Here is a 22,116-nt window from a genome sequence, read left to right as displayed (position 1 = left end):
CATTTTATTAACCTTTATAAAGGGCATCATCCCTTTAAATTTATGTTTAATCTTTTATTTCAAATTCTTACTTTGGTAACACTTTAGAATACTGATCCTTCATTAATGAATAACTACACAGGAACAAACGAGTAATGCATTATTAACACTCTAGTAACTAACAAGTAACTCTGATGAATGAATTAGTAAGTAATATAGTGCTCAGTTAAAGGTGGTAGTTCACCATTAGCCAATCAGTAACTACTCTTTTTTTTCATACCTCCCAGAGAACTATACTTGTTCGTAATTAATGTGAATAATGAATAATGTATAATTAATTCTAGAGTAAAGGCCTTGGTAACCCACTAGTAATGACTGAAGTATTACCAAATACTTAAGAAGGAATTACTAATTATTTGGATCAGTATTCTAAAGTGAAAAGCATGATAACTCTCTAGTAACTACTGTAGTCACTGTAAACTTTTTGTTTTTGTAAAGTATTGGATAGTAATAACTCAAGAGTTACTATAGAACTCTAAAGTAACTACTTCTTATTTGTGTCAGTATTCTAAAGTGAAGATCATGGTAACCCACTAGTAATTACTTAAGTGTTACCAAATATATCATAAGGAATTACTGTACAAAAACATACAAAAACATCAAAAGTTTACAAAGACTACAGTAGTTACTAGAGAGTTATCATGCTTTTTACTTTAGAATACTGATCCAAATAATTCCTTCTTAAGTATTTAGTAATACTTCAGTCATTACAAGTGGGTTACCAAGGCCTTTAATTTAGAATTAATTATACATTATGTATATATAGTAGTTCTTAGTAGTTCTCTGGGAGGAATGAAAAAACAGTAGATACTGATTAGTTAATAGTAAACTACCACATACAACTGAGCACTATTACTTACTAATTCATTAATCAGAGTTTATTGTTAGTTAATAGTAGTTACTAGAGTGTTAATAATGCATTATTAATTTGTTCCTGTGTAGTTATTCATTAATGAAGGATCAGTATTCTAAAGTGTTACCCTTACTTTTGATAAATTAAAATAGTAAGATATTATAGGACTGTTACCAAATTAAATCATTTACAATGAAAAAATGCATTCAATAATGTTAGGAGATTCTTTAAATATTTTTGAATAAACAATTAAGAAATGTGGTGGGAAATTTATACTTACATGAAATCAAACCGCCAGTAGATGGCGGCAAGTGACCGTCTTAATGAGTGAGCCACTGAGTCATTTATTCAAACGATTCATTCAAAAGGATGAATCAAGAATGAAGCAGTTGTTTATGACTGGACCATTGAATCTTCGTTCAAAACGCTGAATCATACAAAACGGCTGAGCGTAGCTGCGAGATGCACTGGTTCTGCTTTGTTTGGTACTATGTTCGCTGCTACAATAGAACAAAAAACAGGCAATACTGCTCCCAAAACATAAGTAATTAATATTAACTACTTGTTTATTGAACTGTTGTATGAAATTAGTGGAAATTTCAACCGAGGTCATATTCAGGAATTCAGCACTTTCGGTCTGCTTAACTTTATCATATGTCATAAATAGCAAGATATAAAAACCCCACATATTGAATTTTTATTGCAACATGATAACTGAGTTTATTTGTGTGAGCAGAGCTCATTTGTTTTGAATTCTTCTCAAGAGGTTAGTGCGCCTCAACAGCACAATATCACCGCCAATACATTAGGCTACTAGTATCCACTATCAATAGCCACTTAAGCTAGATTAATCATTCTCATGTTTTGGTTGTTATTGACATTTCAAGCTACTTACCTGGTCAGGCAATTAAAATTCTCTTTCACTTTAAAAAATCCACTTGTCCCACAGTCCCGGGTAAGCATATGTCGGGCCCTCGTAAGCCTATGTGCCAGGGCTCAGCCTAAACTATACCTGTTCTGTCTTCATGCAGCATATATTCTCTGGCTCTATAGGCATCTTACAACAGTTCCCACATGAGCGATTTATAGATTATCATAACAGAATATGCTAATTAATGACTTTAATATAGTTAACTCCACATACATAAATTAATCAACTAACTATTCAGAATTGTCCTGTTGAGTAAAAACACAGAGCGTTTTTATTCGCCCTCAAAAAGTGACAAATTTTACATGCTATAAAAAATTATCTGTGGGGTATTTTGAGCTAAAACTTAACATGCACACTCTGGGGACACCTGAAACTTATTTTACGTCTTGTAAAAGTGGCATTATATGACCCGTTTAAGGTTTTATTATTTTGCAATTGTACCATAGAAGAGCGATTTTGGTTTCCCCTAAGGACATTTCATCGATCAGAATATTTTAATAATCTAAAGTTTTAATAAAAACATTTTTCACTTTAAAGAACATTGGTAACACAGAATACTGTTCCATCATTAATGAATAACTACACAGGAACACATGAGGTTCTATGGATGTTAAAGTTTCTTCATAGCCATAGATGCCAATCAAGCACCTTTATTGTTAAGAGGGATCTTTCATCATTCACCTCAGACTGCAGCAAAACACTGCCTTAATGTGAAGGTTGTCAAAGACAAAAAAAAAATTATTCACTTTGGCAGCCTTCATGTAATCCATCACTTAATGAATGAGCTACTGAAAGCGGTCAGATGGCAAACTAAACTATTATCTGATCTCTTCATAAATCACTGGATCCTTGTAGTGCAATCATTTTAAGAACAGAAATTTCTCTTTTAAATAAGATGTCATTGTGGAAAACAGAACTGCAGAAATAAAGAAAGGTGTCCCTGAACATTTCCCCACTGAACATACTGCCATTTTTTGGACAAACAGATAGATAGTCCAGCGCAACTCTATCGCTTGAGCCAAAGCAGTGGTGTTAATAAAATCACTTTATTATTGTTTTGCAATTTACATAAAATAAAAAAATAAATGGAAAACTTAAACTTGAACAAAAATTGTTAAATGTTAACTGAAATTAAATAAACTGAAGTACTAAAATAACTAAAACTGCTATAAAAATAAATGAAATCTAAATAAAAATATTAAAAAACAAAAACGAATAAAAATGACACAAGCACATTACTAAAATTAAAACTATAAAAGCTAATTTAAAATATAAATAAAAACTATAATTTTATATAAGTAATATAACAATAACACTAAGCCAAAATGGTTGGGATGCTCAAAGAAACAGAGTTGTAACAGAATTCTAATAGAAACACAGCCCACCAACAGCTTACAATATTGTTGTCTTTGCATATTAGCAGAGATAAGAAAGAAGAAAGTATTTAAAAATCACCTTTATATTATTCCCTTGTCAAAGAGTATTTTTTAATATCCATTTTTAATTGACTTCTACTGTTCCCCCAGCCATCCAATTCAGTTAACTGTCTTAGGAAATACAATGTAACAGCACAATATAAACAATCCTTTGCACTGAAAATGTCATTATGGTCCTTTTAAGAATAAACCTTTCATGTTTGTTTGTGTTGTTTGTTATGCTGGTTAATGTTACACATGTTAAGGTGTAAAACTACATTATATTTACAGAAAACACATTAACATTCTTGTCAGCAGCAACATTAATCAGAATAAGGTACAAGACAGTAGTACAGAGGATTTGTTAGAAATGGTACACTACAAAGCTGCTCTATTACTGCTGTGTATGTACATATGCATAGAACCATCTGTTACTTCAGCATTAGTGAAAAAGTTCTAATTGAATCCATCATCCTTGAGCTCTTGAATAAATTAAAGGGATACACCTTCCCTCCTTCCTTCTTTCCTTCCTTCCGCTTCTAAAACAACATCAAGGGTTAGTTCACCCAAAAATGAAAATAATGTCATTTATTAGTCACCCTCATGCAGTTCCACACCCGTAAGACCTTCGTTCATCTTCAGAATGCAAATTAAGATATTTTTGTTGAAATCCGATGGCTCAGTGAGGCCTGCATAGCCAGCAATGACATTTCCTCAAAGATCCATTAATGTACTAAAAACATATTTAAATCAGTTCATGTGAGTACAGTGGTTCAATATTAGTATTATAAAGTGACAATATTTTTGGTGCACCAAAAAACCAAAATAACTTAAATAGTGATTGCCGATTTCAAAACACTGCTTCATGAAGCTTCGGAGCGTTATGAATCAGTGTATCGAATCAGCTGTTCGGAGCGCCAAAGTCATGTGATTTGAGCAGTTTGGCGGTTTGACCCGCGATCCGAATCATGATTCGACACAAAAGATTCATAATGTTCCGAAGCTTCATGAAGCAGTGTTTTGAAATCGACCATCACTAAATAAGTTGTTTTTTTTGTTTTTTTTTGGCGCACCAAAAATATTCTCGCCGCTTTATAATATTAATATTGAACCACTGTACTCGCATTAACTGATTTAAATATGTTTTTAGTACCTTTATGGATCTTGAGAGAGGAAATGTCATTGCTGGCTATGCAGGCCTCACCGAGCCATCGGATTTCAACAAAAATATCTTAATTTGTGTTCCGAAAATGAACAAAGGTCTGTGGGTGAGTATTAAATGACATTATTTTCATTTTTGGGTGAACTAACCCTTTAATAGCAGTAATCCTAGCAGTTAGTATGCTGCTTGGTATTGATATCATGTTGTAACATGTTGTTTGGTGTTGTTAGCTTGGCATTGCTAGATTGTTTTAACATGTTGTTGTTATTGCTATCATGTTTTAGCATGTAGGTAGACATTATTATTCCTTATAAGAAAGTTTGGAGGGACACCAAGAAAGCTGAACAATAGTTGCACTTTTTCTTTGAGTCAGATTGATGAGATGATACTGTAGTCTTAAGTTCCAGATGTCAGAGAGAAGTGCATTAACCTGCAGTTTCGCTCAAAAACTCAATACTAGCTTGACAGTATATTCTGCTTGACAAGGATTCAAGGGTGTAAGTGCCCTAAAGTGACTGGGAGACAGACTAGACTGGATTTCACAGCTCCCTCGAGGTCTCCTCCAGTTGTTATCTTTCCGTTCCCTACGTTCTTGCTCTGGTCAGAAATCCAGAGAGCAGATGGTGCCCTCCAAAGTCCCTCTTAATCACCAGCAGGTGGAGAATGTTTTGTGTGTCCAGAGCTGCACTAGCTGTGGGCTGCTGGGATACATTTTATTACAGGTTCTTAACAGCATCTGCACATCCTTACGGTAAAGCTGTTTTATGGAACACTGCTTCTTTCATCTCCCAATGACCCATATTTATTGGATCATAAAATGTTAGAGGAAGGTAATTTGTGGTTGTAAAGACAGATATACAAAGTGTGCACAAGACACACTTTGATGGACCAAAAATATACATCAGCAATATATTAAAATAATGGGCTGAGCAGAACATCTCAGCAACAGCTAATCTCGAAGAATCAGTCAGATACGCATCCTTTAATGCTGAAGGATTATAATTGTCTCTTTTATTATACTGCGACACTGGAAAATAAATCTGCTGTGATGTTTGTTTTGAATGTTACATATGCATGATTGTTCGCATAAACCATCCATTTAAACTTGGCAAGAGTTAGCAATGGGAAACTCGCTCGTATATTATTCTAATATATCCAATAGAAGAGAAAAAACAAATTTTTTGTGCAATATATCATCATAATATCATATGAGATACTGTTTAAGATGTATAAATTGTAATAAAATGGCATTCTCGGTCTGGGCATGTCTTGGCACATTCAGGAGGAGTAGCATATGCAAATCAACACTTAAATATTCATAAGAAAAATGCCCTTTCAACCCTTTTGATGGATGTGCAATTTCAGAGTACTTCAAAGTGAGACAAAATGGCAGCCAGTATAAAAACAAACATCCATTAGAATCAATACACAGTCTGCATGTGGACAGCTACACAATTTTGTATCTCAGCTCATCAAAAGTTAACACTGGCATTCAAGGCACTAGTATCACTGAGAACTTCAGAGGTGATTTTCCTCATATTGTAATGCTGGTAGCATAGGAAGGGCTTCTTTCATGATAATGAAAGTAATTTTTGGCTCTTCAGGTTTAATGCCCATAATCACGATAACATAATACCTCCCTTTTATAGTGCCACTGGCAAGCAGCTCTGAATGCCTTTATGACCATGTTAAAGATACTTGTAAAATAAATGTTTGGTTTTTTTTTGTTCACTTAAGAAAAGAGGTTTAATGAACCAACCCTGTCAGAAGTCTGAAAACCTTTAACGACTGTTACTATTATTGCTGTCAATCGATAAAAATCAACAACAACAACAAAATGAATTAATCACACCTTTTTCTGTAATTAATTGCACCTATCATTAAAGTTTTAGATGTATTTTTATATTGTAATAATTTCATATTCATAATTTAATTGAAATATTGTCAAACATTCGCAAACAAAAAGGTTCCATTGTCAATAATGTTGTGATGCATTAAGCAAAGCTCACCCAGAAGTCACTTGCAAACGCAAAAAGCTGTTTTCTCTTGGTCATTGCTGTGAATTTGCTGCATTTAAAAGGATAGTTCACCCAAAGGTTTTGTCATATAATTTACTAACCCTCATGTTGTCCCATATTAGGTGGCCTTAACACTTACATAAAAAATAAGTACAATGTACAGATTGTGTTCATATTGTATTGCAAAAAAATGTTGAGGTGGGATACGGGTAAGGTTAGGGACAGATTTGATATGGGTAGGTTTAAGGGTAGGTTAAGGTGTAAGGGATGAGTAAACAGTGTAATTATTAATGTAATTACAGAAATAAATTACAAATGTAAATACATGCAGGTAATTTTTAAAATATAAGTACAATGTAAAAACATGCATGTACGCGATAAGTGCATTGTATCAAGTGATTCATTTGATGGTAAGTACATAGTAGTTAAAGGTGCTCTAAGTGATCCTGGGTGGAGTAACTTCCTGTTGACGTTCGAAGTGTTGTCAAACAAAACAGAGGCTAGCTAGCAGCTGGGTTGATGCGTTGGAGGGCGGGTGGGGAAGGGGTGTATTGTTACAACTGTCAGTGAGATTGACCAGCCACTAACCCAACGGGTGGGTAAGACAAAAAACTGTTGAAAAAATAACCCAACAAAATGACCCAAAAGGCTTAGTATTTGGGTAGAAAAAAACAATAGTGTTTTTTTTTTTTTTCCAAGCGTAGAGTTAAATGCAGCCCAAGAGAATCCAAAATATGAGAAATGTTCAACTTTGCAAATATCAAGCGAAAAAATGGCAGGTGGCACTACTGGGGCGTCATGTACATTTCAGTTTATTGTACTGGAGTTTTTGTTGAATTTAGAGCATAAATCATATTGTTTACACATTAGACTCTTTGCAGTTGTTATCAAAAATTGCAGTTTGGATGATTTCATCATGAATAGACTGGTTATGTTTACAAAAGTTATTAAACTGACACTGTTTCTTTACTTTGGATGCTCGGAAATAAAGTCTGCATCATTCCAACTGCAATCATGTGTATATATATGAAGATTATATTGGATGTGTTTTGAAAAAATGACTGCAAAATTTCAGTAAATGTGGCCACAGCACCTTAATGTTTTAGATGCTGTAAGTACATTCAAACATTCAAAACTTACGGTACGGATACAGAGATCACACTAGACTAAACGATGACACATAGAGAATGTCCCAATATAAATGGTTTAATACACCTCTTTGTCTGTTAAAACTATAAAACCTGTCTTCCTTCTTCTCTGACAATGAAGTAAAAGGCAGCTGGACATGATTTTAACCCTCAGGCAGGACTTCAAGCAGTCTGGGAGACTTGAAACAGCTTGATAGAATGGAGTTTTGTTTGAAATACCACTGAAGATAATTCATTTCATTTTTTTTTATTTTTTATTTTTTTATCTTGGAACAGAGCATAGATAATTGCCATCTCTTCTCTGTTAAAGACTGGAGAATAAGAGCCAGCTTTAAAGATTTTTGAGCATCCTCCAGAAAGAACTAGGACACTGTCTGGGAGGAAACTGGAGAATAAGGGAGAGAAAAAGAAAGGAATCTTGGTTATTAAGATCACAGATAAAACCCTCCTTTCGGAAAAAGCAGAATGACGCATACTATGTTCCTAATCAACCATCTGCGAACCAGCAGATTATAATGGTGCTGTGATTGTATTAAAGTCTCCAGGGCTCGTAGTTCAGTAGAATCACAGAGAAGGAACATCTGTGACTAAAGCAGAAGGTCAGTGGTGATCCATGAAGACATTCTGCTTGAACATTCGCTAAAACAAGACGAGTGTTTGTCCTCCCACATACAGTATGCATTCCCCATAAACTGTAGTTCTCCATCTGTCTGGGTTTTCCAGATCAGGCCTCTGGAATTATGTATTAATGGGAACAAGATGAGTCAGAGATGGGTCAGTTATTCTCTGACATTGACCGTACCTTGGGGGATTTCCAAAAAGGTTCTTCTAAAAGCATTTTAAATATGATCGCTTTGGTGTGATGTGACACCAGAAGGGAAATGATTCTCAGAACGATTCCTTTCCCATGCAGAGCTCTTTACCAATGACCAGACTGACAGATGGGCCTTGAAAATGACCTGGTTTTAATTTTCTTAAAGCCTTTCTGATGTGCAACATTAAGTTGAATTCAGGTTTTTAGATCAGTAATTTAATGTAAACAAGATGGGTTGTAATGCACCACAGAAGTTTGTTTAAAATAAGTGACTTCAAGCATCAAATATGTAATGCGGACAACAAAAATCTTTGTGTCTAATGTTCCATTAAAGATGTACTGAACCATCAGAAATGTTATTACATTTTGGATGCCATTATATTAACCATGAAATGAAGGGTTTAAGTATAGTAACTGAAGAGTTTTTGTGTAATGACAGTCATTATACCAAATGTTTCCTTAGTTACAGTAAATTCTACTTAGTAATAGTGATTTGGAGGGATAGGGGTTGGTTCACACAGGTTAAAAACGTGAGACGCAGGTCAGTTGAACGAAAAAAATGCAAGGTCTAGAGATGCTTTTTCTAAAAGTCAAACTTCTTTTAACATAAGCGCCACAAGACGCTGCAAAAGACGCGAGCGCAATGGTTAAAGACGTCCATCTAGCACATTTACATTGAAAAACAATGGAAAAGTAGCTCAGTGGAATAGAAAAATGCATTCTGTGTGATGTCACATCCTGCTCACACCCACTACTGGGACAATTTATGGGAAGTGACTTTTATCCCAGGCCTACAATGAACTTGAGAAAATTAACCAGTCATAAATATTTCTGACCAGCTATTAAACTATGATAAGAAACAGTAAATAATTTAGGCTTTTATTAAAATAACATCACAAACAAACAAACAAACAAACAAACAAACAAACAAACAAACAAACAAACACAAAGACCCATAGCAATTTGCTATGTTGTGATTGATTGATTAAACAGTCATGACTGGGAACATGATTTCATGGTTTAAATATTTAAATATTTAACGGGATAGTTCACCCCCAAAAATGTAAACTATCCCATAATTTACTCATCATCAAGCCATCCTAGGTGTATATGACTTTCTTCTTTCTGCCAAACAGAATCGGAGTTATATTAACAAATATCCTGCCTCTTCTAAGCTTTAATGGGAGTGAATGGTGCCATTTTTGAAGCCCAAAAAAGCGCATCCATCTATCATAAAAGTAATCCATATGGTCCAGAGGGTTAATAAAGGCCTTCTAAAATGAAATTATGCAGTTTTTGTAAGAAAAATATGTATATTTAAATCTTTAAAGGGTTAGTTCACCCAAAAATGAAAATGATGTCATTAATGGCTCACCCTCATATTGTTCCAAACCCGTAAGACCTCCGTTCATCTTCGGAACACAGTTTAAGATATTTTAGATTTAGTCCGAGAGCTTTCTGTCCCTCCATTGAAAATGTATGTACGGTATACTGTCCATGTCCAGAAAGGTAATAAAAACATCATCAAAGTAGTCCATGTGACATCAGAGGGTCAGTTAGAATTTGTTGAAGCATCGAAAATACATTTTGGTCCAAAAATAACAAAAACTACGACTTTATTCAGCATTGTATTCTCTTCCGGAATCCTTTCCATTGAATTGATTCCATTGAATCCTTTCATCTGTCAGCGTTGGTAATGCACTTTTACGTCGCCATGGTTGTTTTTGGCTGATATACACTGCTCAAAAAAATTAAAGGTACACTTTTTAATCACAGAATAGCATCAAATCAGTTAAACTCCTGGGATATTGATCTGGTCAGTTAAGTAGCAGAGTAACTGTTAATCAGTTTCAGCTGCTTTGGTGTGAATGAAATTAACAACAGGTGCACTAGATGGGCAACAATGAGACAACCCCAAAAACAGGAATGGTTTTACAGGTGGAGGCCACTGACTTTTTTTCTCTACTCATCTTTTCTGACTGTTTTTCACTAGTTTTGCATTTGGCTAGGGTTTGTGTCACTACTGGTAGCATGAGGCGATACCTGGACTCTACAGTGGTTGCACAGGCAGTCCAACTCCTCCAGGATGGCACATCAACACATGGCATTGCCAGAAGGTTTGCTGTGTCTCCCAGCACAGTCTCAAGAGGATGGAGGAGATTCCAGGAAACAGGCAGTTACTCTAGGAGAACTGGACAGGGCCGTAGAAGGTCCTTAACCCATCAGCAGGACCTGCTCCTTTGTGCAAGGAGGAACAGGAAGAACACTGTCAGAGCCCTACAAAATGACCTTCAGCAGGCCACTAGTGTGAATGTCTCTGACCAAACAATCAGAAACAGACTTCATGAGGGTGGCCTGAGGGCCCGACTTCCTCTAGTGGGCCCTGTGCTCACTGCCCGGCACCATGGAGCTGGATTGGCATCTCCCATTGAACACAAGAATTGGCAGGTCTGCCACTGTCGCCCTGTGCTTTTCACAGATGAGAGCAGGTTGTGCAGAGCACATGTGACAAATGTGAAAGGGTCTGGAAAAGCCGTGGAGAACATTATGCTGCCTTTAACATCGTTCAGCATGACCGGTTTGGTGGTGGGTCGGTGATGGTCTGGGGAGGCATATCCATGGAGGGACTCACAGACCTCTAGAGGCTAGACAATGGCACCCTGACTGCCATTAGGTATCGGGATGAAATCCTTGGACCCATTGTCAGACCCTACACTGGTACAGTGGGTCCTGGGTTCCTCCTGGTGCATGACAATGCCCGGCCTCATGTGGTGAGAGTATGCAGGCAGCTCCTGGAGGATGAAGTATTTGATACCATTGAATGGCCCCCACACTCGCCTTACCTAAATTCAATAGAACACCTCTGGGACATTGCTTCGGTCCATCCGACACTGCCAGGTTGCACCTCAGACTGTCCAGGAGCTCAGTGATGCCCTGGTCCAGATCTGAGAGGAAATACCCCAGGACACCATCCGTCATCTCATTAGGAGCATGCCCCAACATTGTCAGGCATGCATACAAGCACGTGGGGGCCATACAAACTACTGAGTACCATTTTAAGTTGCTGCAAAGAAATTTCAGCAAAATGGACTAGCCTGCTGCATCATTTTTTCACTTTGATTTTCAGGGTGTCTTTGAATTCAGTCCTCTATAGGTTGATCATTTTCATTTCCATCAAACGATATGGCATCCTTTTGTTCTTAACACATTACTCAGTCCATATCAGTAGAGATAACCAGCATGATATTTTTCCCCATTGAGATCTGATGTGTTTTCAAAGTGTTCCTTTAATTTTTTGAGCAGTGTATTTTAAGTAAACTGAACTTTTTCATTGCTTTGAGTTTTATGAACCCATTTCTTTTAATTTAGACGAACTTAAGTTTATCTGAAACTGGGCTGGGATTTCTGTTTCCCAGCATGCACTCAAAAGAGAGTGTAAATACTAAAATTAAGTGTTATACAATGTTTTTTTTTGTGCAAAACTAATGTTAAGTGGGAGATTTAGTAGTGATTAATGTTTTGTTATGCTAATTTAGAAGAGTTTCTGTTGATATGAGAATTTTTATCATGGTGACAATGGTGCTTGGTTTGAGAGCAAGTAGCTATGTTAAATATTTTATATTGCTGCACTCTTTAAGCAACTGCTATACCATGCTATTGCTAACATGTAACCAATTAGCAAGTTAGCATTTTCTGTATTAGCTAGCTAGGTTTCCACTAATAAAAACGTTTATGTTGAGTTTACATGATGATATAAAAATATGTGAGTAAACTAATTCATTAAACTATATATTATTAATTTAAGAACCATGAAAATTTATGCAAATGTATGGTTTTTCCTGCTTAAAGAATTAAGAGGCAGCCGCCTCCGTCAAATTTCGTGCCGCCTCCAGCTGTAGACAAAACTCAGACAGGCAGTCACATGCTCCGACACAGTTCTGTTGTGGGTTCCCGGCCTGTGTCCATTCTCTAACCGTTCGATACTGCAGATAATCAGCAGGTCGGACAGGCCAAGTAATAAATTAATTGCAGGTTGATTTTAATAAAGACACAGAACTGTAATTTCACAGTAAGACGCAACGAACTATATACACAAGCTTAACTGAAATTATTCTGATAAGAGTGTTTTCCAACAATGATGTAATGAAACAGTGACAGTTTAAAGTTGAAGGGAGTAAAGCCTGTTTTTAGGCTATTAAGGAAATGTAATTTAGCCAAAGAAGAACTTTTATTTTAAATAAATGTTCATTTATAAGCAGCCTACTTCAGTGTAATATATTACCATATCATCATGCTTAACACTGAGAATTTGAATAATTGTAATGTGATAAATATTTGAATCTGAGAATACCATCGGACGTTTGGCAGGTGGATGATTTATTTTTTACTTTTTCTTTGTTCAGTTTGCACACTGAACATGGGTTGGAGCTCTTTATTTTGAACTCTCAAAGTTCACCAGATTAATGAATTTATCTTTAAAATTTACAAAATGTTCTTCTGGGGTGACATGCCCCTGTACCCCCCAAGAGGGATCAAGGATTTTACCATCTCTGCCTCATTTTTAGTCAGGAAAAACCCTGCTATGAGTACAAAATAAAAAACCGCCAGTTACTTAGCCTAAACTTTGAATTTCTTAACTTATTTTTTTTTTTAATGTAAAATTCATTTTTATTTTTTATTTATTTTTTAAAGCTGATTTCTACTTGCATTTGTCTCTTGTTGAGTGTTCATTTTAGACCCCTTTTTAGACATGTTTTCAACTCTGTGCGTCAAGAATAAAGTTAACAGATAGAAACATACAAGTGAAGCATACTGAATTTTAATTTTGTTTCAAAAAGATGTTTTTAAATGCAACACATATCTGTTATAAATACTCGGGGGCATCTGTATCTTTCCTTCTTTAACAGTTTCTTATAATAAAGGAATTTAAGAGGGGGTGTATTGATTTTTGCTCTTCTCTCTTTACACCCAGTTACTTGTGGTTGGGTTGAAGGGCAGATCACATTTGGTCGATAACACATTATCACCCGCAGGCCTTGTGCTTCTAACATTGACTTGAGATTAAAGTGGTGGTTTTACAGCCTGTTTCCCACTGAGTTTTATGTACATGTCTGCCTCTCCCTCCCTGTGGTATATGTGTCTTCCTGATCGTGGGGGTGTATTGAAGTGTCTCTGGAAGAATTTGTGTATGAAATAGCTCAGGTTGCAGGGCCCACAGAGTTCATGGAGAATGACTGACACATTGAAGCCTAATGATTTAACCAGGAGTATAGCTCCACGGTCAGGCCTTATCTCCGCATAAGTGGATTTATCCGAGATCATGCCTTATAAAAAACAGAGAGAGAGAGAGATAGTGAGAGAGAGAGGTGAAATTGAGAACATGTGAATGTCACATCTGCCCCTGGTCGGTCTGCATTTGCAATTGAGAACGGCGTAATTTCTTATCTTAATTTTAAAGAATTTATTTTATTAGGTGGGAAGTTAATGGTGGTAACAGGTTACAGCCGCCTGGTGACCCTGTCAAATGGATAATTCACCCAAAAATGAAAATTCTGTCATCATTTGCTCAGCCTCACATTGCTTCTGTAGCGTCTGGACCTCAGCCACACAATTATTCATGGTATTTAATGAATTACCCATAAACTCACTCTCACTATCAAAGTTCTCTGAACTCATCCCCCTAAAACTGCAACCAACATCCCAAGTGTAGCTAGCACACAGGCACAACTAGGTGTCCTGTTACAGTTATATGGTACTTTTATGATCCATAAGAATGCTGTAGAGACTAGTGACTCATCCTTCCTGAGAAGGACAAATAAACTCTCTTAATCCTACGTATTCTCTATATAACCACTTGGGAAATGTATAAACATGTATCCAAGTTTCCCATCTCATGACTTTCCTTTTATAGGCTTTATTCTATGTATTAATTCTCTCTTTTGAACTATTTTGGTATTAATGTTCCATAGTTGCAAATGTATAGTTAACTGAGATCACATTGGCAGCATGCTTGGTATCTACGGACTCCAACTTTCATTTCCTATTTGGTAATTTATGTTACATGTTACTAACTCTGTGACACATTAGTATTATAAGAATCTAGAGGGTTCTTCTCTCAAACATCCAATCCAGTGTCTTATGCTAATATCTTGCTACAGAACAAAGACTCGTAAAACTTCCCTCCGAGGGGGCAACTCCTTATTGGCTCAGACACCTTAAGAGGGTGTGATGTCTCCACCCCTTATATTCATGGATCACAAGATAAAACCTCTCTCTTCCTGCTCTTCCTCCTCTTCTTCTCTTTTACTAATGAATGCTGACGTCAAGATGATGCTTTAAGAAGCTAGAAGCTTCTAAGGAACCCCAAGCTTGTGCCAGGCCTCGGCCTAGACCTTCCATTCACCAAAGATCCTCTGAATCCAGCCGGTTCTCTTTCGTCAAGAAAATATCAGCAAAGATTCAACGGGAGCCTCCACAAATTGCATCAGGACAGTTTTAATTCAACTTGGAGAGACATGCAAGTATCAAACTTAGTCTCATTATCGGATACATTGAGTATCCTTACCCCTTTTAAAGAAGGGCCTGTTAAAACTAAACTGATGGTTTGCTCAAGGCTGTTGATCTGCTGAATGTCCAACTATGCTGTAACTTCTTGCTTCCTGTACTCTGCTTCTCTCTCTCTCTTGGTAAACTGTATGCATGTATGTGTGTGAATGTTAGAGTAGTTTAAGTGTTTAGTCTAGTTAATAAAGTCTTGTTCATGTCACACGTAAGGTTGTCCGTGTTTTGCGCTCATGTACGGGAGTCCCTATTCATGTCGGTCCTGACTACAGGCTTTTAGTAGAATAAGATTGTTATTTCCCATAACCTGGAAATGAACATTTCTTAGTTAATAAACAATTAACACTGTGTGTTCATTGAACAACAGGTTAATTGATTGTAATATTAATTTTATTACATTAAGTTAATTTTATTGACTGATTAAAATATTAATAATTAATTATAACTAGTTATGATTAATTATTCATATTTATTTTGAGCTAATTTGCTACAAATGGTGGAGAATGCAGGCATGAATAAACAAAGGTTATGAGCTTAAACCACTGTCAATTTAAAAGTGTGCATTTGATAATTCCAGTCAGAATATGTCAGACGATGCGCATTTTGGTCACTAATTGCTGGCTTGTTAGATGCTGATAAAGTGATGGCTTGAATTGACATCTCTACTGTAACTGAAAGAGTCTACTCTTGACACATTTTAGCATATGTTCAAATGGTATCAGTGTAAAGTTAATCTGATTTTAGCGAAGAAATCCTAATCTCAGTATTAGAGCGTAAGCCTGTGTTGACGAAGGAATCTCAGCTCAGCGGCATGTAAACTGTACCAGAATTGATTATTCTGCTTTGGTTGGAGAAATACCAATTGCAGTATTGCTTAACCTGTTTCTGATGAATGAATCTCAGTACAGTGTTATATAAATGTAGATTTGGGTAATGCTCCCCTGTTATAGTTAAGATTGATGTCATTCATCTAAACTTTGCCTGCACCTACAAGCATAGCTACCTTTTGACCAAAACTGTGTTTCACTCGCTGAAAGGAATATCAGTATTCATGCACAAGACGGACTTAACTATATATGCTTAAACAAGCTTTGACTTACAGCAAACTGTGTAATTACCCTTTAAACAAGTACAAGACGTTGTTTAAAGTAGAGAGAAGAGTTTACATGAGTAAAATTTGCAAATGCCAAAACATATTTGCATTTTACTGAATGTAATATCAAGTTTTTGAAAATCTGAAAGTATAAGCGTCACATTTTAACTCTATACGTAACTTGTTTGAAATGAGCAGACAGTCTCAATAAACTGTTTGAATTGCCCAAATGTGCATTGGTTCCCATGACAACGACTTGTCACAGGAAGTGCTAACTCATCACCCTGTGATGCCATATTGTAAACAAACCAGGCTAGGTGGCTAAGCTAACCTCACCTAGCAGCCCTGCACCTCAGGCTAAGCTAACTAATAGCTTCTACAGTTAGTGGTTAGCATCATTTACGTGAAGCCTTTAACTATAGCTTGTGTGTATGCAGTGTGAACTGATCTAAACCAATTTCCCTTAACCACATTCCTGGTTTTCTGATTTCTTTCTTTCCTTACCTTTAATTCTTCTCAGCTAATTTCACCTGCACTTAGGTGCATTTCTCCCTGAACACTGTTCAGCTAAATCTGCAGTTACTAGGGTGATTAAATCTAAATTTAATTACATGTAAACTGTTTAACTAAAGAAGAATTCTAGGATTTATTGAGATATTTCAATAACACGTTGACTAAACTTCTGGGAGGGACACACACATGGTGTGGTCCTGAACACGCTGCAGCTGTGACCAACTATAGGATGATTTCCAAAGCTAATCTAATTGTTAATCACTAGTGCTATTGACTATTCCCAATACCAGGTCATTCTGCTGTTTTAATCACTTCTTTAAATATTTTATTGGTTTTAATTATAATAGCAGTCAGCTATTTGTTTTTACTAGTATTTCTTTCATCTATGTGATTTATTTACATTTTCCTGTTTAGTTTTGTGTGGTTTAATTTCCCAATATAACCACAAGCAACTAGACATACTCTCCTTCTTGATTTTGTTTATTTACAACAGTTGCTTCAATTTTATGAGCCAGTTACAAAGGAATCCGAATGATTGCTATGGCATAATTTTGAGCACCACTAATAAGCACAATCTAATAGGAAAGCTCTCCTCTTCCTCTCTCTTTCTCTTTTCCATTTGTTCGGAGGTCAAGCCTGTTGTGAGCCATCAGTAAGAAATACTAAGAAATAATCTGACCACAAGAACCATCTTAAGTCATTTATTAAAGCTAGCTGTATTTTATACACCTGGCTGCTCACTGTGCCTTTAGCCCTAAATTCTGTTTGATCTTGCAGTAGTCTCTTGCCCTTACTCTCACCACAAGCGTGCCTAAATGTTGCAGATGCTCAGCCTAACTGCCCAGATGGCAGACCAAAAGGACTGGCTATGTGTCGTGAGGAACACCCTCCTAACCAGTGCTGCTGAGCAATTACGGCACCAGAGCCAAAAGCAACTGGACAAAGATGGAAGAGAAGTAAAGGCAGATGATTCAAACCAGAGGTGTGATCACAATGATCTGACTGAAGTCAACTCTTCTTTGGCCCACATCCTCGCTGTTTTGAAACAGGAGGTGAACAACCTCAAACTCCAGATCACAGAGACTCACAAGGAGCTGATGCATGCTAAAAGCCACATAGACCAGCTAGAGATGGAGGCTCGGGACAGACACAAGGACCCTGACAGAATAGAGACACAGAAGAAAAGAGAACTGAGACTCTCTTACCTGCAGCAAACAGAACCACTGCAGGAGAAACATCTCACTTCACTGCATGGAGTCAGCAGAAGAACCTCCCCCAGCCAAGCACAGAGGTACAGAGGGGGAAGCCAAAGCCTTCTGCTTGACACCTTATCAGCCAATTTCCTGAAATCCTCTGCAGCTGCAGAAGGAGAAGGATTAATTCAGACAGACCCAGGTACCAGACCTACCACAGGGAGAAGCCAGGGATGGGAGCATCCTCTTCCTGCAGACACAGCAGGATCTCCAACAGCAGGCAGCACAAGGACGACTGGACACGCCTGCATCGGACCTGCAGGAGCTTCTAACGCTAGTAAGATAGCTCCTTGAACAGTTCTTACCTGAGGAGTACTCAGAAGTAGAAGCTTCTGACCACTCACACAACACCAGCTCAGAGACCTGAGCTTGTCTACTGTCTACATCAACCGCAATGGAACGACCACCACTCCAAGAGACACATACAACCAGAGCCCATCACAGCCTTCCAGCCTTGTGTGCCAGTGGTGTGTCTGATCTCTCTACACCTTCAACGCCGTTCGCTGTTGTCCATAGAAAGAACAACAACGATCGAAAGGGGGGATGTAGCGTCTGGACCAATCAGCCACACAATTATTCATGGTATTTAATGAATTACCCATAAACTCACTCTCACTATCAAAGTTCTCTGAACTCATCCCCCTAAAACTGCAACCAACATCCCAAGTGTAGCTAGCACACAGGCACAACTAGGTGTCCTGTTACAGTTATATGGTACTTTTATGATCCATAAGAATGCTGTAGAGACTAGTGACTCATCCTTCCTGAGAAGGACAAATAAACTCTCTTAATCCTACGTATTCTCTATATAACCACTTGGGAAATGTATAAACATGTATCCAAGTTTCCCATCTCATGACTTTCCTTTTATAGGCTTTATTCTATGTATTAATTCTCTCTTTTGAACTATTTTGGTATTAATGTTCCATAGTTGCAAATGTATAGTTAACTGAGATCACATTGGCAGCATGCTTGGTATCTACGGACTCCAACTTTCATTTCCTATTTGGTAATTTATGTTACATGTTACTAACTCTGTGACACATTAGTATTATAAGAATCTAGAGGGTTCTTCTCTCAAACATCCAATCCAGTGTCTTATGCTAATATCTTGCTACAGAACAAAGACTCGTAAAACTTCCCTCCGAGGGGGCAACTCCTTATTGGCTCAGACACCTTAAGAGGGTGTGATGTCTCCACCCCTTATATTCATGGATCACAAGATAAAACCTCTCTCTTCCTGCTCTTCCTCCTCTTCTTCTCTTTTACTAATGAATGCTGACGTCAAGATGATGCTTTAAGAAGCTAGAAGCTTCTAAGGAACCCCAAGCTTGTGCCAGGCCTCGGCCTAGACCTTCCATTCACCAAAGATCCTCTGAATCCAGCCGGTTCTCTTTCGTCAAGAAAATATCAGCAAAGATTCAACGGGAGCCTCCACAAATTGCATCAGGACAGTTTTAATTCAACTTGGAGAGACATGCAAGTATCAAACTTAGTCTCATTATCGGATACATTGAGTATCCTTACCCCTTTTAAAGAAGGGCCTGTTAAAACTAAACTGATGGTTTGCTCAAGGCTGTTGATCTGCTGAATGTCCAACTATGCTGTAACTTCTTGCTTCCTGTACTCTGCTTTCTCTCTCTCTCTTGGTAAACTGTATGCATGTATGTGTGTGAATGTTAGAGTAGTTTAAGTGTTTAGTCTAGTTAATAAAGTCTTGTTCATGTCACACGTAAGGTTGTCCGTGTTTTGCGCTCATGTACGGGAGTCCCTATTCATGTCGGTCCTGACTACAGGCTTTTAGTAGAATAAGATTGTTATTTCCCATAACCTGGAAATGAACATTTCTTAGTTAATAAACAATTAACACTGTGTGTTCATTGAACAACAGGTTAATTGATTGTAATATTAATTTTATTACATTAAGTTAATTTTATTGACTGATTAAAATATTAATAATTAATTATAACTAGTTATGATTAATTATTCATATTTATTTTGAGCTAATTTGCTACACTTCAGAACCTGTATGACTATCTTTCTTCTGTGGAGCACAAAAGGTGGTGTTGTGACGGGGACCAGGGGCTGGCCAACAACAAAAAATGACTATAAAAGCAAAATTTTTGAACTATATTCCAAGTCTTCCGAAGCAAAATCATAGCTTTTTGTGTTGTTAACTTCTTTGTTTGTGTTGTCTATCATTTAGCCCAAAATCCTCACACAGGAAGTGGCTGGAGATCAACTTCCTCTGAAGGTGCCACATGGCGGGATTATTCCACTTAACACTCTTACAGACTGTCTCAGTGCTCCACAATCTGCATAACTATGTCATTAAGCTCTTAAGATTTATTTAGTGTGGACATTAATCCACTTTCACACCAAAAGCTGCTCTGCTGTCATTATGAAGCTTCCAGACAGAAAAGAAAATGGATTAAATCATTTGTTTTACTAAAGTGGATGAAAATTCAGTTTTTTTTTCTACCTCTGTATCCTCCAAAAAGCTTTAGTATTAGTTTCGAATGTCCCACCCTATCATTTACAGAGAAAAAGGTTCTGTTAAAACACTTTAACTCTGAAATGTTTATAAAACACAATAAAAACAGCAAATGGTGAAGCACAAATCGATGGTGAAGCACAAATCGATTGGTTCTGGCATAATTATGACAGCTAGAGATGTGCTGTGATTTTAACGGCAGTAAACCATTCCTGCTCTGTGCTTGATGGATTCTGAATGTTTCTGGTGTAAAAACAGTCACTCAAAGACACAAAATGGAATCTGAAAAGGATGGTTATAGAAATGGACTACAGAATCAATCAATCAATCAATCAATCAATCAATCAATCAATCTATCTATCTATCTATCTATCTATCTATCTATCTATCTATCTATCTATCTATCTATCTATCTATCTATCTATCTATCTATCTATCTATCTATCTATCTATCTATCTATCTATCTATCTATCTATCTATCTATCTATCTATCTATCTATCTAGCATACTAGTTCAACCAGATGTGTAATAAAAATATCTGCTAAATCAATGTAAGGATTAGTTCACTTCAGAATTCAAATTCCCTGATAATTTACTCACCCCCATGTCATCCAAGATGTTCATGTCTTTCTTTCTTCTGTTGAAAAGAAATTAAGGTTTCTGATGAAAACATTCCAGGATTTTTCTCCATATAGTGGACTTCGGATTGAAGGTCCAAATTACAGTTTCAGTGCAGCTTCAAAGGCCTCTACATGATCCCAGCCGAGGAATAAGGGTCATTGACGGAAGTGACATTGGCGGAAGTACCGCGGTAGGGCAAAAAACTAATTTCAATTTCTCCTCCAACTTCAAAATCTTCCAATTCGCTTGTTAAGTCTGACGTCACACGGCAGCGCTTCCGGGTCCAAATGCTCAATCTCATACCACAAGAAAACAACAAACGGTGCTAATATACACACATGATGTGGTGTAATAATACCCAAAAATTATAATCATAACCTTTATCTCCATACCAATATCCCAGATGGTCAGACAGTGATTCATCTTATAAATCGTTAAAATATTAATGTCTGTGACGCTGTGAGCACGGAGACTGTTGTGTAGATTGTAAGTATTTAAAATGTAACTTTTTAAAATGTTAAATGTTTAATATGAATAAATAGTGCTCATAAAAGGCAGTCGAGATGGCATTCTAAAGTGAAACGAGCCGGGGCTTGGACCCAGAAATGGCATTCCTTACGTCACGACTTAACGAGCGGATATTGTTGTTTTACCTTTTTGTAAAGAGCATTTGACTTAGTTTTGCACGTTCACTTTGTAGACAGTGGATTGGTACTTCCGCCTACGTCACACGTGACTGTTGCAAAGTCATTATGTAAAGTGTGGTGCATCGCAGAGCAGTGCAAGATGAGCATTTTTGGATAAGACCTTTATTCCTCATCTGGGATTGTGTAGAGCCCTTTGAAGCTGCACTGAAACTGAAATTTGGACCTTCAACCCATTGGTAACTGTTGAAGTCCACTTTATGGAGAAAAATCCTGGAATGTTTTCCCCAAAAACCTTAAAGGGTTAGTTCACCCAAAAATGAAAATTCTGTTATTTATTACTCACCCTCATGCCGTTCCACAACCGTAAGACCTTCGTTAATCTTCAGAACACAAATTAAGATATTTTCGTTGAAATCCGATGGCTGCATGAGGCCTCCATAGGGAGCAATGCCACTTTCTCTCTCAAGATCCATAAAGATACTAAAAACATATTTAAATCGGTTCATGTGAGTACAGTGGTTCAATATTAATATTATAAAGCGACGAGAATATT

General features: G+C 37.0%; 1 protein-coding gene across 1 annotated transcript in view; it reads left to right on the top strand.

Annotated features, from left to right (window-relative positions):
- Window positions 1–20,487, top strand: part of LOC137018732 (uncharacterized protein C2orf81 homolog) — a 30,683-nt gene extending 10,196 nt beyond the window's left edge. Inside the window, exon 4 of the mRNA XM_067383440.1 lies at window positions 20,007–20,487. The gene's annotated coding sequence lies outside the window, so the exon portion shown is untranslated. The remainder of the gene's footprint in view (window positions 1–20,006) is intronic.
- The last annotated feature ends 1,629 nt before the right edge of the window (window positions 20,488–22,116 follow it).

This window comes from Chanodichthys erythropterus, chromosome 4, assembly GCF_024489055.1.
Source record: "Chanodichthys erythropterus isolate Z2021 chromosome 4, ASM2448905v1, whole genome shotgun sequence".
NCBI lineage: Eukaryota > Metazoa > Chordata > Actinopteri > Cypriniformes > Xenocyprididae > Chanodichthys > Chanodichthys erythropterus.
The sequence above is the reverse complement of the archived record's forward strand: the minus strand, read 5'-3'. Positions and strand labels throughout refer to the sequence as shown.